This window comes from Genypterus blacodes, unplaced genomic scaffold (assembly GCF_046128005.1).
Source record: "Genypterus blacodes isolate CSIRO-AG114 ecotype Tasmania unplaced genomic scaffold, CSIRO-AGI_Gbla_v1 ptg000029l_1, whole genome shotgun sequence".
NCBI lineage: Eukaryota > Metazoa > Chordata > Actinopteri > Ophidiiformes > Ophidiidae > Genypterus > Genypterus blacodes.
In genome coordinates this window covers 3,227,796-3,245,697 of record NW_027466842.1, presented here as the reverse complement: position 1 = coordinate 3,245,697, position 17,902 = coordinate 3,227,796, and positions in this window count along the sequence as shown.

Sequence of the window (17,902 nt, the reverse complement as noted above, 5' to 3'; positions counted from 1 at the left end):
TATGAAAATGCAAATATGTCAGCTGGATGTGCACCCAAGCTCCCCATGCATGCAGATAGGATTTTAAATAATTACAGCAAAAATACCTTCTAAAATGGGAACCTTGTGGTATTTCTCGTTGTTTTATTATTTAAATGGCGAGGTGATGAAATGTAGAAGTAATCAAACCTGACTGCACAGTTATATACACACTATGTGGGGAAAGCTGCTGTTTGCAAACTTGTAAGTGTTCCAAAGGCCAATAGCTGTTGTATCTGACTGTTGCCTGTAGAGACTGCAGCTGTTACAGTGTTTCATTTACACCTTAGTTTGGTTTGTCATCAAAAAGATGTTTTTAAAAGACTTGTGTGAATGATAGGGCTGCACATTGGTGAGAAACGTCAAGGGGCAGGAGTGCTAAAATCCAAATAGGAAGAGCTGCACTGAGCTGGTGGAGTTCATGGTGCTTGTGTTAGGGCAGCTACTTTCAAACTGCTGCAGGCTTATCAAGAAGAAGAGAAAAGGAAATGCACAGGTGTGAGAACATCCTTACAGAAGTAAACAAAAGGCAATAGAAGAGTCGACTAAGTTTCTGAGCTTATTTTCTTTGGCTATAAGGAACATCTGTGTGAATCCCATTTCACAGGTTTGGTGCATTTCAAATGTCTGTTTGGGTTTTGGGGTAGTAGAATGATTTTTGGAGGAAACAAACAGCTCATGGACACACACACACACACACACACACACACACACACACACACACACACACACACGAAGCACAAAGCACCAGGCAATAAATCAACAAACCCCCGACATTCATCATTCCTCTACTTTCTGTATCCATAGCGATGTCCTTAATTACATGTCTCCCCACTGATGCCTCCCTCCTGTGCAGCAGGGAAAGTTCATGGCCGTCCTTCGCCTGGTTGATGTTGGCTGTAAACATATGACTACGCACACACAGAGAAAACTCCAATCCCATTAGGCCTGAACTCCTCTCGGGCTTTGCCCCCGATCAGACAATTAGACACCAGTGGCTCCTGTAATGGATTTACCACAATATATCAGCTGGCTCCATCCAGCTCTGGTTACCCTCTTCAGCTCTCACCAAGAATTGCGCAAAATAACATAAAACAACCTGCTTTTAGACAGCTGGAATAGACCTTTTGGGGGGGAGAAAGCATTCTTGAGCTTTTATCAGCTGTTGTAAACTGTCACCAGTAAGTGTTTGTAATGTGTAGACGTCCACTGTTAGCTCCAGTTTCCTTGTCAGCACATCAGTTGGATCACTGCCAAACAGGATCGAAGAAGTGTTTTTCAGAGTTATCGCAACTCCACTGTACAATGCTGCAATCCTCACAGAGGGCTAAGCCTCCGATTTCACCTTCATAACCTGCCTCACTCCAGGCTGGTTGTGCATGTCAATACTCTTTTAGTGATATGAATCCCACTGAAATGCACACCTTCCTGCGCTCGCAGCAGTTACAGGAAGCGTCGCCTACAAGGTCAGAGCTGGCGGACCCGCGAGCCGTGACGCACTATGGAAATGTGAAAACTCTCAGATAAGACAATTATTTAATGATGCCTAGTGAGTGTAATAAAAGGTAAGTGAACGTGAGGTGAGAACGCTCTAGTCAGATCTCAGCGCTCCACCAAATTACACAGGTTCCCACGGTTCTCTGTCTCTGATAAATGAGAGAACACTGTGGGAGGTATATTAATCACTAAAGCTCTTCGTTGCTGTGGCAACACCCAGACACAAAATCCTCCTTTGCTTTCATACTCAGCCCACCTGGCTAGTTTTTTATAGGTCTAAGGTCAGTCCCTGGTAATGCAAGCCTTAGTGTTTTATTGATACAGTGCTCAAAGGCGCTGGTGGGTGTGTGTGTGGGGGGGAGTGTGTGTGTATGTAGACTTTGCCTCCTTATTGTGAGTTTTAGACAATAATTTGCTCCCTAAAAGATGTAGCACACATTCTGCATCCTGCCTCGGGTCCTTAAAAGTGAGAGATGCGAGAAGAACGGAGGAGTGTGATAATGTTTTACAGCTCATTTAGCATTCCAGTAAAGAACAGTTTATTCTGCAGTTTAGCCATTACAGGGACAGAGCAGGACTCCCACTTCAGGTCACTGCATTCCCATCTGAGCAGAACTATTGAAGGTGCATCGCTGTTAACGAGGCGACTTAACCTCTCGCTACAGAAACGTATCTTTGCTCCGGGCTTCTCCAATATACCTCCATATATGGTCGTGAGGGAGCACGGAGATGTCGATGCTGCTTTAGTCAAACCTGACAGCTTTTTGGTGGTAGAAAACATCCACTGAGGTAAGGGCCTAAGTGCTAAAAATAGCCCCTCTGCTTGCCTCCCCCCCACCCTCTCCTTCTCCCTCTCCTGTTTGCCAAGTGGGAGGACCTACTATACTTTTTTTCAACGCTTGAACTGAGTTGGGCGCTTTCTCAACTTGATCCTCCTTTTTTTTTCATTTTCCGTGCTCGCCAATTTTCCTGACAACTGAAGCAGAATGCGGACAGAGACAGAAAGGAGGTTTGAGGCTGACGCGAAGGCATGGCAGCCTGTCTCTGCCCTTTGTAATGGCTGTACTCACGCTTTAAGAATGCCCTCAGTCCCTCCCTCTACCCCTCGCTCGGCCCCCCCTCCCCCCTCCGCCAGCTTTACCAGAACAGGGTTTATCATCTGTGATAAAGTACCCTCAGTCTGGGAGGAATCAGCCCTGGATGTTTATTACATTAGGTCAGCGCGTACTAATGGAGGAACTCCTACAGACCATGTCATCGCCGTGGGGCAACAGGGTAGCAAATACAAAACAGTATCTCCTCACTCTCTCTCTCTCTCTCTCTCTCTCTCTCTCTCTCTCTCTCTCTCTCTCGCTCTCTCTCTCACACACATACACACAAACACAAACATATACTGCACACACAAAAGCACACCCGTACCATCCAACCTAGGAAAGGAAGTCACGCTCCATTAGAAATGCTTTTATAGTATTTAGCATAAACATTTATGTGACTCCACTTAATTTCAAAATAAAGAAGCAATTATATATCACGTCTCCTGCTTGCTTGCAAACACAGCTCTGTCAGATTTCATTTATTTACCACTAACAAAATTAGGTACCTGCTGTGTGACGTCTTGTACATTTGCATGTGTGAGTGTGTTCAGCATATGGAATTCTCACACCTTTCAGTTTGGGTGTAGCACAGGACGACACAGGTTGCGTTTGGATTACGATCTTCTTTCGCAGCTCAGGTGTGATGTTTCTTCGCTTTCTGACATTTTAAGAAAGTGCTTCTGTAACTGTGGTATCACAGTAATAATACGCTCTGGCATACTGTGCATGGAGGCATTTGATGTAGTGCCTGTGGCTGTCCACTAGGGCGGCTCCTTGCGTCTGAATGAGCAGACCGCACGCTTTCATGCATTTTTATTACGATGCGAGGCAACACATTTAATAATGTTAACTAACTGAGATTTAGTGAGTTTATATGGAGTTATTCAGGCATGTAAACCTCCTAACAGGAGTATGACAACTCTAAGTACATTTCCTCAATGTTTATTTGGAGAGCGGCACTCCTGTTGATTCCGTGCTCGTATATCTTAATCACCTAATCGCATTTTGCTCTCAATCCCATTAAGGACAAATACTGAAGTATTGAGTGCATGTAACCGTACCAACTGATTCACAAAGTGAGCGCTGAAACGGTGAGCTTTTGATTCGTTCATTGAACAAATCGATTAACCCAGAAACTCAGAGAACCTGCCAAGTAGAACGAGTGAGAGAGTTAAGCTATCTGAAGGAATGCATCAGCGGATGGAGTCGAACAAAATGACTTAGTTCACTTAAAAGTTTTGTTCAAAAACAGCAAATCGTCCATGAGTGAAACAAGAGCAGTCAGGTGTAAGCTTCTTTGGCGGCATCCTGAGCAATCCGAGAGACACAGTGGATTTCCTAAGACATGTGCGATGCTGAAATAAGTCATCAGCTACGTCTTCCGTTCAGCTGCAGACTGACATTCACTGGTGAGTTTCACTGCGTTCTATTCGCTCAGGTGTCTCCAACATCAGCTGCCAACTCACCTGAGGCCCACAATTAGCGTTGAACAGCTGCTGCGCTTTCTGTGCCACGACAACTCAACACACCGTGGACGCAGACTGTCATCCCTGCAAGATCAGCCACACAGAGCAAGAAGCCTGTCCGCCCTTTTCCTCAGTTTTCATTTGGCCCTGGGTTTGTGGCTCTACATGCCGGGTGCTCTTCACCTTTCAGCTTTTAACTTGTATGCTAAGTGGCTGCCTGCTCCGAGTTCACGACCGACATTAAAGTGCCCTTCATTCATTTTCATCAGCGTGCAGTTAGATGGAAGAAGTACTTCAATTTCAACTGCTTGTTGACCTCCTGCGGCGCTGGTCCACAGGTAACCCCGTGCACTGCGGCATCAATGGCCGTGGTGGCACCATTAATGAGAGACTCTAGCTGCGTGTGATATGAATCATGGAGTGCTCTCTGGCGTTATCATGCTGCGTTCAGCATACTGCATTTTAATGATTATTAGAAAAGTCAGAGGAGGTCTGGACAGATGGTTTCTCTTGAGGGAGCAACTGCCACAAGTGAGTCCACTTCCTCCTTTACATGACATCTTCTATCCTCCTCTTCCCCCCACTTATAACACCTCATTGTCACAGAAATGCACAGAGTGGCAGATTGAGAGGCAAGAAATGTTCCTCCTGTTGAAGTCTGCCTTAGCCGTCATAGCTGACATTTCTTTAGAGAAGCATGACTCCATTTTGAGAGCAGACAGGCTCTGTTGATGCGTTCTTACCAAGAGCAGCCATTAAGTGCTCTGGATCAGATCTTGTGTCTGTCTGGATTTTTAAGGTAGATCTATGAAACTGAAGCTGGTGTCTGTTATATATCTAAAATGAATATGCATTTGAATGATGGAGTATCATAGATCACTACATCAAACTTCACAAGCTTCTTTGATGTTTTCACCAAAGACACGTCAGCATTTCTCACCATATGGTATTAATGGATGTATTGGCACGCTGGAATGTGAACATCAAAGTGGAGAATGTGAATGTTAGAGGATGCATACATGTATGTCGGAATTTTAATTCAGTTTATTCAATATAAATAATGATCCACATAGCCAACAAAATGAAGGTGATGTCATTTTGGTGGAGTCCTGTTTTTGTTTATATCTGTTTATACTCTACGTGGATTATTTAATCAAATACATCTGCAAATTGAAAAGATCAACAAAGACCTTTATCTAATTTATACCGTTGCTGTCACCAGCAAGAGTTTATTTTTTATGCAAAACATTGAAATGTCAGCTAAATTTTCATACTCTCAGATGTTGGAATCTTTTTCAAAATGCAAAAGTCGGTCATCACAGTGGAGGTAACACTGATGTGTAAGATGTAAGATGTGTTCTCCACACTGCCTCACTCGGTCCAGAATAAATCATGCATGATGCACAGCTGCATTACATTCCACAGCGATGCATGCATCCACTTCGTTTCATGCATGTATGTTTATGCAACCAAATATACATGAACATTTTGTACATGTTGGTTGTGTGCCCTCTATGCACTCCCACGCCCACACACATACAAAGTGTAAAGCCAGATTTTTCAGTTGCACACACTTAACAGAGATCAATGGCATTTTGCTCTTTTTCTTTTGCATTAAGTCATGGAGTACATTAACACCAGCTATGATCATACATAGCTGGTGTTAATGTACTCCATGACTTAATGCACACAGGACTAGGAGTGTGAAAAGGACCTGAAAGCAGAGGAGACAAATAAGCAGCAATTTTTCACCTGTCAGTGAAATAGGCCTGCCTCAAAGCAGTGCAGGTACCTTCCTCACTTCCTCTATTCTGCTCTTTTTCTTTTGAGGGACCGAAGGTGCACATCAGCTCAGAAAGAGAAACGTGTTGCTACTGTACCATAAACAAACAGGATAAATCTCCCCAGCGGAAGCAGCTGTGCCAACACACGCCTGACAACAGCCGGCCCTGCGACTTCCACGCTCCACCCAATCAAGCGGGCGTTTGAAAATGCCGTGTCACTTTTATCCCGGCAAAGAGAGGAGGGTGAGAGCCAGGTTTCAGGTGGCGACTGGGATATCGGTAAGACAAAAACAGAGCGAGAGCCTTTTCTTCTTTTGTTTGAGCAGCCGTTCTTGCGGTATTTCGGAGAAGGGTGCAGCAGTGTAACAACACGCAGCAGAGCAGTGTGCGTAGGATGCAGGGGTGTAGGCTGTCGTGCAGAATAATGGGACTGATTCATTGCTGCGAGCATCTAAGCAAGCACTAAGTGATCCAAGGTGAAAGCTGGCTGTTTTCGTTTTGTCAGGGCCTTTATTTAGAATTTTATAAATGCTTCCTTGTAAAGGTGGTCATGTAGGCGCTGAATGGCAGGCACTTAGCATTGTCTCTGCTTGACCTTGGAAATGAAAAACACTTGGTTGAATGGCTTAGTCATGCCGAGACCCACAACCCCTCAACCCAACAACCCCATAGTATGAAGGACAAAACCTAAAGGGTGTGAAATCTGATCCTAAAAATCTCTTCAGGTCCGTTCACACAAAGCCTGAAGGCATTATGCTCTGGATCATAACAGAAGTTGTATTGATCACATGCACTCTCTCAGGATGTTTCACTTGCGTCCGTTGGGTGGTGTGTTTAATCGTTGGCAGGGTTACTGAGGAAGAAGCTTGGTCCAGGGAGGAAAATATTTTTGTGCAAACCAAATCCAGGGGCAGAGCCAGGAATGTTTTTCCTAACATGTTGCAAGATGATTTTCTATATTTTTGTGATTTTCCTTTCAAATTAATGCAGCAATCTCTATGAATAAACAGGCATATTTATCCCATGATAGACCATCAAAGATGCAATTTGGGCTGGAATCCAGAAACGGATTTGGATCTGGATCTACTACTGGACCTACGTGGAAGAAGGCCCGTTAATGGAATTGTTTTAGGATAACAAATAGAGATGTGTTTATTACAATTTGCTCATCCTTGGCAGTGATATGCTCTCTAATGAGCAGTCGTCTTCTTCCGTCTTTGAAGTGCTCTATGCTCTAACAGTCAAAGTTCCAACAAGTCCAATGAGGTAGCAGGAATGCCCGGTAGTGTTGTTATTGAACGTTTAGAGAACATTTTACCGTCGCTCATTCACTCCGACATCCGCTCAAACATCTTAACTGGATGTTGCGGAGGTGCTACTGGCAGGAAATTACGAAATTAAGCAGACGGAAATCACTTCAGCAGCGATCTATGGCCTGTACTCCAAGTTCATTTTCGTCACTTGAAGTGTACTTCTCCTTCAGGCTGCTACACATTCTGAATGTAGTCCTTGAGAAGTCTAAAATGTGCGGCAATGAAATACTTCTTGTTGGATGTCAGTAATGTCTGTTGGCAGAAATACACCGAAATATAAGAATGTATGTTTTTTTAGTTTGACCTTAATTCATGCCAACACGTCATTTCTATCTCTCTCTCTCTCTCTCTCTCTCTCTCTCTCTCTCTCTCTCTCTCTCTCTCTCTCTCTCTCTCTCTCTCTCCCTCTTTCTCTCTCTCTCTTTCACATACACACACTTCCTCTCCTTTTATACCTATCTCAAGGCCTCGTAATCACTGGCCAGAGCATTTCAATGACTCACTTTCAATTCAAAATAAGTGAGGGTTCAAGGCTAAGAATTCATCATAAATAATTGAATTATAACCATTTCCAAGCAAAGTGCTTTTCTTGATTACACTAAAAAAGAGGAAGTATTTAAACCATTAGGTATGCATGCAGAATGTTAAGTGTGAGAAACGTGAGTGGATTTGAATGTTTTAACCCTGTTTTGAGTCCTGCGGTTCATTTCCAGAGGGCGTAAACTGTTGTCCTTGCATTAACAAGTTGGTTCGGTTTGTTTTCACACCGGAAATACAGAATAAAAGCCATGTGAGAGCAGTTATTTGTCCAAGCATGCATTTGAATTAGTTTCAATTCGAAGACGCATCTGTGTTCCTCTGCTTCTCCAGGTCGGGGTCTGCGGGGTCGTGGTCTGTTTGAGCCGGACTAAACCGTGTAGACGTGAACGTATCCTGACAGGATGTTTGAGTGGTTTTCCGCTATTCAAGACCAATGTTTTTGTCTAACAGTAAGAATGCGGCACAGAAACATGTGCTCCCTCAGGGTACAGCACTCATCAAACTGTCATTGTCCCAGATGTAGTATGAGTGACCTGCTTTATACGCTGTAAGCGATATTTCCACGTTGTGATTGTACAGCAGGATGTACTTTGATTGACTCGGGTCATAAACGTGTCATTCATACTGTATATTGACATTCATTTCCAGCTTCCTTTTAGTAACGTGTCCTTTCAGATGAAAAAGTAGAAATGACTTTAAACGGCTATTAGCAGTCATCAGCAATCAGCAAGTGAGTAATCCAAAGGAAACACTTGTGTTAGAATAACAGGGAGAAAGTCTGACATGTGTAGGTGAGTTTGCCAAAGCTGAGGACTTAATGGAGGCCATGTTTATAGGTCCCAGCCCCTGATCTCCCCACGGTATCGATGTCTTCATCAGCACAGAAAGGCGAAGGAGGAAAAGGCGGCTGAACCCTGTTTGCCTCGCCACCCAAATCCTGTTGAATCTCTGTGAGCTTTCCAACGGTAAATTAAACAATGTTCCAATTTAGTCATGTCCTCCCTCCTGCAGCAGAAAGTTGTCTTTTCTTCTTTCCCACCAGTGCAAAATGCTGGAGTTACGAACTTGCTGTAAAAATAAAAAACAAGGTTCGTGTGAGGAGATGAAAGAAAAACTTTGGAACATCTGGTGAGCAGACACGGGCAGGTTAAGGTAAACACTGTTTCCTTTTATGGTAGCGCTCCTACCCTCCACAGATTCAGAGGTATGATGTGGAACACCTTCAAAGGAGTGAGGGGCCGGCACATCTTGTTTCAATTTATCCTCTCGCTGGCAGACAAGCTTTTTGTCCATAATATACTCCCACAAAGAGGATACTCAGTGTATTGTCTGACAATCACGCATTGATATCTTCGGAAATGGACACATTCTCAGACACAAAGGATTCTGGGGGAGAAAAAAAAGTTAGACCCAGACATTCGCAAAAATCACAAATGTTCAGAGTGACCTTCTGCAAAATCCAGGGCAGGACTAGATTAATTAGTTCACGGCCAGCCCTGAAAACTCGCCTGGTGCCAGACCTGCATGTCAGTCTGTACAACATCTGGCAGCGGGCATCTGGTGCCATACATCAAACTCTCTCCTCCGTGTTACACGCCCGGCAATCTGAATGCCGGGTCTGTGATCAAACTAACTTCTAAAACTAACATTGGCTTTACGGATTGAAAAGGGGGGGCGGGCGCAAGGTCCAGAGGCCGAGCCGGTGCCCAAAGGTCACGAGTCAGTCCAAACAGCACAAACATACACAGATTTTCGGAGGAAGGAGAGGAGAGAAGAGGAGAGAAGAGGAGTAAAGAAGCAGGTATATCTAAGGAATATTTGTTCATCCGTTTTTGTTTGTAAGCAACTCCAGCCGCCTTAAATCCGCCCCTCCCCCCCCCCCCCCTCCCCTCCCCATGGGGCCCTCGTACACCCAGCTGCTCCATCCCGTCGCCGAATCCTTTGATGTGTCTCGCTGAGATGTCGCTGAGATGTCATGAAACCTACAAGCGCGCCTCACCGCTCAGAAAGCTCTAATGAACAGGATAAAAACACAAACCCTTGGATTCAATGAACAGGCAGGCAGGGAGGCAGGCAGGCAGGCAGGCAGGCAGCCCTGTAGCTGTCACGCGGATGTGAGAGCACATCTACCCACCATGTTGAAGCTCCGGGAGAGAAACATTCTTCCCCTGTGATAATAGGTAGGCAGGCTTTGGGCTGTTCAACTGGATCATTTAGTGCTGTGGAGCTCTTCTAAACCCCCCCCCTCCTCTATTTCCAGTGCTCACCAATCGCCCCAAGCAACCCCTCGACACACACACACACACACACACACACACATCACCACCCATGATAACGGTAACTACATTCCTCTCCAACGACACCGCCACCAAGTAGCACTGCAGCTGGTGAACATTCCATGTTTTTAGCGTCGTAAAGCAGCGTGGCGCTCACTCCGCTTCCTTTCTAATGGCGTTTCATTTAGTCTCTGCTCTTTCTTCTTCCTCCGTAGTAAAGAGGAGAGATTCTACCCAGCGTCGCCTCTTCTACCTCACGGTGACACACTTGGTGGAGGATAATTGAATGATTTTGTGAGGGATAAATGAGATTAGGGATTGTGTTTATTCCTCTGTCGCTGGGGATTAGTGGTCCTTTTATATCTGCCTTGATGAGTAATAATAATACAGTGCATGTACACACACTTAACACACACTCACACACAATATGGAGGAGCAGACACAGACTGGGAGGATTGATAATAATGTCAGCGAATGCTCTTCCCTACTTTAATTAAGAAGGACTGTAAATAGCGACAGGCCTGTGTTCCCTTTCCATACATGTGTGCTTTTGTGCGCATGTGTTCATATGTGTCCTTTGCACATACACACTGTGTGGGTGTGTTTGTGTATGAGAGAGAGAGAGTTCAGGAGAGACTGCAGGGGGATTTTTTACATGGTCTGCATCCAAAAAGTGGGGGTAGGCTGAGACTTTTTTAATGTAGCGAAGGCCTGCAGCCCTGCAGCCCTGCCTGTCTGCTGCTAGGCGGGTATGAGGAGGGTTTGCTATTATTAACCTCGCTATGAAACCCGTCCTTCTACCAGCGCAACAGTAATCCTAATAATCCAAGCCCGCGCTCTCATTCCTGGGTAATAAATGCCAGATGCTGATAGCGCAGATAAACAGCAAACCTGCGTTTTTTTTATCCAAGAAAAATAAAGCAGAGAGGCCCACAGGAATCCACACGCTGAGAGGAGAGAATGTGAAAACAGAGCGGCGCATGTAAGCAGGAGACGATCGTTCATCAACACGGAACACAAAGAGGGAGACAATGGCGTCGTCTGCTTGAATCGTCGGCCTTGTTCTCCGTTTATAATTCACACAAAGGCGCCGTGCTCATGAAAAACAACCAGTTTGTTCATCCAGCAGCGCTATATCCCAAATTTTGACAGAATTGACAGAATTGTTTTTGATCCATGTAGTGTTAAAAACAACACTCTGGTTTTCAGCCGAGAGATTTGGGAGTCAGGAGCAACACTTGGTTCAAACGGATCTCCTCGGGTCTTTTTCCGGGTTGCACACACATAGAGGGAGGACGTTGGCACAGGAAGAGCCGAAGAGCATCTCCACCCAGGAGATCCAGCCAAACATAATCTGCTTTTTGTAGATGTTCCTATAACCGCCTAGATATTCACAATGAATGTTTATACCTTTTTGATTGAGGTGACAGCGTCAGATTGCAGCAGCAGCACGTAAGGAATGTGCTCCTACGCTCAGGTAAGGCTATAAAAGGTGTTGGGGTAATTAAAAGATCCACAATTTGCACTGTTTTGTGTACATCTCAATAGATGCTTCTGAATAGTTTCCTTTTTTCCGCTGTAACAGTGGTTCATTCTGGGGCCGTCTGCCTGAGCGAGTTATAGGAATGCTTTGTTTTCCTTTTTCCTTTCAGCCGGAGAATATGTTGGCCTTGAAAAAAGTGTCACCTTTAAGGCTTTTACATGGTTGTTGATGGGTGCTATTCAACACTGAATTATTATATCTACCAATACTGATGTATGAATAATAACGAAGACCTTTTGTGTATTTTTTTTTTTTCATACATCCTTTCAGAATTCAAGGTCCAACTGCACTTAAGAAAGACGCAGTTGCACATAAAGAACCTCCTTTGATTAATCTATCAATACTTCTGTGTCCTCACATCGCACATTTACATTATGGAACTTTGTAATCGCTCGTCATGTTTCAGGCTGATGGCAATAACGGTGTCCGTGCATATGGCACTGAAGATGAAATGGAGGCAGAGTAATAGTCCCCCATTGCTGCATCTTTTACATCTCGGAGTTTATTCAACCATTTACTGTTTACCACCACCCAAGCCCACCAGCACCACTGCCATGACGGAATCTATCACAGTAATGGTTTTTCCCCTGTGAAGAGTGAAGCCGGAGCAGGTGACATCCCAGCACCCCCCTCCCCCTCCCATCCCGCCATCATACACACCACAGCTCTCCATCACCTCTGTCAGCTCAGACTGCAGACTCATCATTCTATCCAATCTAGTGTCCCCCCCCCCCCCCTCCCACCACAACCCCTTACCTTATCTTTCTAGCCAATCAGTTCACTCTTGATCCCTTCACCTCAACCAATTTAAATTCTCGAGCTTCTTCTTGAATCAGTTTGAGTCCGAGTCTCTGACCTTCATAATCTCAATAGGGTCAAATGAATAGTGGCTAACATCCGAGAGATCAGCGGAAAAAGAAGAAGCAAGACAGACTTTTTGCTTTGATAACCTTTTAAGCAAACTGCACAGACTTTCTCCTGGAATGTCTCGATTGCAAACTCCAGTTCATTAGAAGCCTCGGTGTTACTTAACAAACTGTAATTGGTTGTTCACATGCTCAGCCACACCTTGCTGGTCTCGGCTCACATATAGCTAATGAATTGAATACAAGATTCAGTGTGATCTATCCCATCTGCTAAGATAATGAGGCACTGGCTGTATTATTATAGAGTTTAAAATGATTCAGTTATGTGACTTGATACTGATAGTATAACACTCCTGTAAGGTAAACTTTCCAAAGAGCTTATGTGGCTTTATTGGTTATTAATAAGACACTGATGGCACAGTAGCAAAAAAAATGATAATAATTAGGAAGTCATTATTAATAAAGTTATTCATTCCTACATATTCCAGTTGTAAAATGTGTTCTGCATCTCAGAATCACAATTCTTTAGTTTTTTCTGCTTTCCCAGAAAGCAAAGGGGCATTCCCACACACTCCACCAGTGAGCATGAGCAAGACTCCCTCCTTTGTTGAGGGGATGACGCTGGTGATGACTTGTTCACATGGTATCTCAAATGTCAGCCTTGCTCTCTAAAGCCTTGCCCCCCTTTTCAAAGAGAATAATGGTGGCCCCCATTAGGCAGAGATGTGTAATTGCATGAGTCAGGCCGGCTAACAGCTTCTTTTTGTCTCTCACAGGCAGTCAGCACGTCTCTCGGATGAATACAGGCAGGGCAAGCTGCCAGCTCCAACTCTAAAGTAATAATTCTTCATGCAGTGTGTGTGTGTGTGTGTGTGTGTGTGTGTGTGTGTCTGTGTGTGTGTGACCATGTGTGTCTCCATCTCTGTGTGTGTGTGCACTCATTTTATGCCCATTTTACTAACATTCCTTATTTATTGATTCTTTGTCTCATTATTTGTCTATTTGTCTTGAGTCCATTACTGCATTATTGCTGTGATTGCCCTTTGGAATAAATTATACAGAGGGCTGTTAAGCAATCAACCCCCAAACTGTACAACGAGGCATATCTCCGATACATATTGACTAAAATTTGATGGTTTATTAAGACAATAAGCATAATTGTTATTGGTAATTGACTAAATAGATACAAGTGAATGGGTTCAAATAGCTTCACGGAGGCTGGAGCCGTGCTTAGATTATTCCTGGGAGCAGTTTCAGTGACTTTTCAATGGAGAAACAAATGAGCTCATTTGTACTTGAAAGCCACGTTCAAATATTACAAATTACTTATGTAAAAATAGAACTAATTCATGCATTTATCCCTCATTGAGTTACAATTTACTCTCACAAACCTGCCCCAAATATCACATGACAAATGGATGAGCTTGGTGCTGTATCGCTTTTCATTTTGGAGAATTTAAGCAGCTCCTTGTGGTGATATCGACTCAGGCACCATATAGTGGAAACAATTCTAATGAATATCATTAGTCACTCACATGCACTCTTTTTTTAATGAAATTATGCGGTGCAAATCATATTATGCACTATTACATACAGAGCCACGCCATCTGCTTAACATCATTACCAATCTTTTGTTTTGTTTTTGTGCTTTTTATCCAACCAAAACTTTGTGGAATTTTTCGATAGCGGAGTTTCTGCTTTTGTAACCTTCAGCTTTCACTTTGTTTCAGGCCTGGTCTGGACTTGTATTTATTTATTTTCTATTTGTTTATTTCTAAGCGGTCCTCTGATAAATAGTTGCTGGAATAATAATCAATGGGAGCTTGGGACACTTTTGTTTTCGCTTCAGAATTTGTTCTCGATAATTTATGAAAATGCATTAACGAATCCTCCGCAACTGCCTTGGACCTCACCTCTTTACGACCTATCCTATAAATCCATGCAATGAGTGGAATAAACACTGTTAACATTAATATATGATGTTGTGGCCTCCAGTGTATCAAACTACACCCTTATCTGTCTCTATTGTCAGCAGGTAATAACACAGGAGTTATTTTTCAACTAGGGAGCTTCATTGCAAAGTTGATTTAGACCAAAAGTTCTGAATTAAATAAGGAATTCTTAATGCAAACACAGTGAAAAGTCTGGAAATTATTGCTGCAATCACATTATTCTGTTAACACAAGCACACATCTTACCTTATGGTGACAATTCCACATTCTGAGGGCCCGTTCTACTCACTGTCTCATCCTGATGGTACTGAACAATGCTGGTTGGCTTCCCAGAATAGTGTCAATAATTCCATGTACCTCTTATCCGGCTAATCGACTTTTGTTGTCTTGATCCATTTTTGAACTCAAAATGTGCAAAAACAAGTTAAACGAAAACCTCAGCCAGTTCCTGGAACACTGGAGCTAAAAATTCCAGTTCAGGAAGCAGATGTTCCAGAAAACATGGTTCCTGTGTTGCTGAAAAGGTTCCTGCTGCGCAAAATGAGTAAGAGAAAATAGTAAAGGACACTGACTATAGCCTGTAAATGAATTCTCTACCTCTGTATACAAAAAATCATGACCCCCCCTCTTCCTCTTCCTCTTCCTCACTAGTACACTGAATTCCAGCATGAGTCTCCATCCTAACAGTGGCGACAGGTCCAGCAGAGGTTGTGTGCAGCTGGGATGTGAGGGTCCCTCAGCCGAAATAAAAAACACTGCTCTGCTTTGGCTTATGAATGATTTATTTGACAGTGTTTCTCACTTTTGTCTTGCTTCTATTTTTTTTTGGGGTGGGGGAGCATAATTAAAATCTCAGGAGCAGCCTGACTGTGTTTGGGATTAATCTCCCGTGGCACGTCTCCATCTGCAGAACTGGATCATCAGCCATGCCCCTCTCCATTAGCCCCCAGCTGTGCAACTGTCTGCCCGACCGGGGCCCTTTTGCTGCACGGCGTATACAGGCGCACACCAGGGAGAGAAGGGAGCGAGGAGAGAGAGAGGTAGGGGGAGAGAGAGAGAGAGAGACTGGATGTGGTAGTGGTGGCGGGGGGGTTGTTGAAAAGCGATAAGTGATACGTCTTAATTTTTCACATCAATGTTATTTCGCAGGGCTGATTTGAGCCTCGTTTTGGCTCAAATCGTCTCCTCCACTGAAATCTGATTGATACTAATAGCTTTTACAGCGCTCACATTTATGCTGGGAAAGACTTTTTTTTTTTTGAAAACTCCCGCTGAGATGGAAGGGTTGTTAGTGCTGCAACATGTGAGACTGTAGATTTGGCTCTCTTTCATGTAATACGACCCTCGAGGGCACTTGTACTGTAATTTCTTGATACATGGCTGCTGTCCATCGACTCCTGAGGATGTCCACTCTCTCACTTGAGCATAAAAAGACATTCCTTCAGCTCATTCTGCTTGTGTAACATCTGAATAACAAGGCTTCTTTTATGACTTTCATCATAAAATAGTAATTGTACATTCCTCAGGTGTTACAGCAGGGTTGTTTTAATGTGCTTTATGATGCATCTACACACTCGGCCAAGTCTCCTTTTTGGTCTGTCACATACTGTATATCGAAACTGCGGTCTGGCTTTGTTTGTGCTCAGCCCTGCCTAAAAAGCATTAAGACAGCAGTCACTCACAGAGGCCCATGGGTGCAGAAATCCCCCAGGCTTTGGATTGGAAGCTGTCCCAACAGCCAATAGCAACGGGATTGTTTTGCTTCGTAGTCCAACCCGTTTAATGGGCCCTGAGCTCCAACATGCAAGATATGGTTGATCCAATTTAGGCCATGCTCAATCAAGCTGATTCTACAGGGGACGTGGACGCTGGGTACTGCAGTGTGTGCAAGAATGGATTGCTCAACAAAGCAGCTTTTAAAGGTCATGTTTTTGCTGCCTCCATGCCCACAAGATCCTTATGGAGGGCATCGTTTGCAAGCTGAGTATGTAAATTCATCACAAAGCTCAACAACACATCTGTGATTTATGCTGGTGACCAGAGGGGCCTCGGTTTTGACTGTGTGCAAAATAGGAAGTGGTGCACGGGGTCTCCAAGGTCCTGTTTGTGGTATCCGCATGCCATGATGTGGCCAAAGCAGAGAAAATGACACAGGGCGAACATCCCAAACTACAGTTTATTTCACTCTTTACTCGCACTCCTTGTGTTGGTTTAGCATGGCAGTTATGACTTGTTACATTGCAGCGTGTCACCAAAGCACATGTTCACGTCAACAAGGCTTTGGTATCGATATTCTTTGCGTTTCTCACGGGGAACACACCGTTATGCTTTTGCACCGTCTATACAACGAGCCAATTATATTATCAGCATGGGACCTCTGCTTGACACTGCATGTCCTGATGGTATAATGAAATAAAAGTGGTTTCACACACATGCTCCCACTGTGTCCTTGACGTTTGGAACTGTCTACTTTGCAGTTTCTGTGATTTGGGTGAGAGGTATATTTTCAAAGATTCCGTGGTGTTGAACGTTAACCGCAGGGGACAAGCTGCCGTCTCGTATTTCAAGGGGGTGGCAACGTACAGCAAGCAGACATTGTGGCATTTCACATCGTAAACAACTTGCCAGTAGGTGTTTTGTGAAAATTAGTTAAAGAAGACAAAGCACTGAGGGCAGAAAGACACTAAAACAAATAACAGAGCAACTGACACGCCTGATCAGCCTCAGATCTTATTGGTAGAAACCTGCAGTTGTCTGTGGATAAGTCACTCAAACACTTAGAAAAGATTCTCCTCACTTTACTCGATCCTCCACTTTCTTCACCCGTCACCAATTTATTTTGGCTCCTCAGTGCCTTCACACTCAGCAGGTGTAAAGGCACAACCACCTTGCCAGAACAAGTAAGTGCCTGTAAAGGTGTTACATCAGATTTCCACAAAGTGGAACAGTCTCCACTAAACAGGCTACAGGCTACAGCTGTTGTTAAAGCTGATTGATTGATTAAAATTTTTACAATGACAATCTTATTTTGAAGCCGAGATAAAATCAATTATAACACTGCTTGGTAGCTCCAAATGGAGCGTTGCTTGTTATGAAATGCAAGACAGATTGCCAAAGACAGTCTGATCTTTGTGTTAGGTGATGTTATCCAATACATACCTGATTTATTTATAAATCTGACTGCATGTTCTTTCATTAACTGTGAGCCTATTCACAACACGTATCTAAGCCCCACGTAGGCATAACCCTGGATGTGTCCCCGTGTGTCTTATTTGTGCAAAGTAAATCTAAGAGCATAATCACTATGTTGGATTTCATCCTCGTGTCTAACATCTCCTCAGAAAAACACATAGTGAATTTCTATGTATGCGATGCGGTGTTCCTAAAGACATCTTGGCGAATGTGTAACACCACTTGAGCACACGATCCTGAATACAAAGGCAGGCTCGCTGAAACTGTCATATTTCTGTGCCAGTCTTGAGCAGAATTGTACTGACTGGAAGTCATCAAGTCCAAGGGCCCGAAAACTTTTATAGCAGACAGGAACGTTTGT